We start from the raw sequence: 356 nt of genomic DNA on the forward strand, positions 1-356 counted from the left end.
TGGTAGCCACGCCCATTGAGGCTGAGACCGCGCCTATATCATGGCCACGCCCATTCATTCGCCTCAATGCATAATATCTGCGTGTTGTGGCCACGCCCATTCACCATGAGGTCACGCCCCAACTCAACCCACCATTCATTACAAAGCCACGCCCATTTTGTGACCACGCCCCTCCACCGCCGCACATTAATCCCATATTGTGGCCGCGCACATGCACCATTAAGCTACGCCCATGTCACGATCACACCCCTCCACATATTGACCTTGTGGCCACGCCCATTAATTATAAAACCACGCTAATTTTGTGGCCACGCCCCCTTCTCAACACACCTTTCATTACAACCGCGTACTGTGGC

Source organism: Geospiza fortis, unplaced genomic scaffold, assembly GCF_000277835.1.
Source record: "Geospiza fortis unplaced genomic scaffold, GeoFor_1.0 scaffold3626, whole genome shotgun sequence".
Classification (NCBI taxonomy): Eukaryota; Metazoa; Chordata; class Aves; order Passeriformes; family Thraupidae; genus Geospiza; species Geospiza fortis.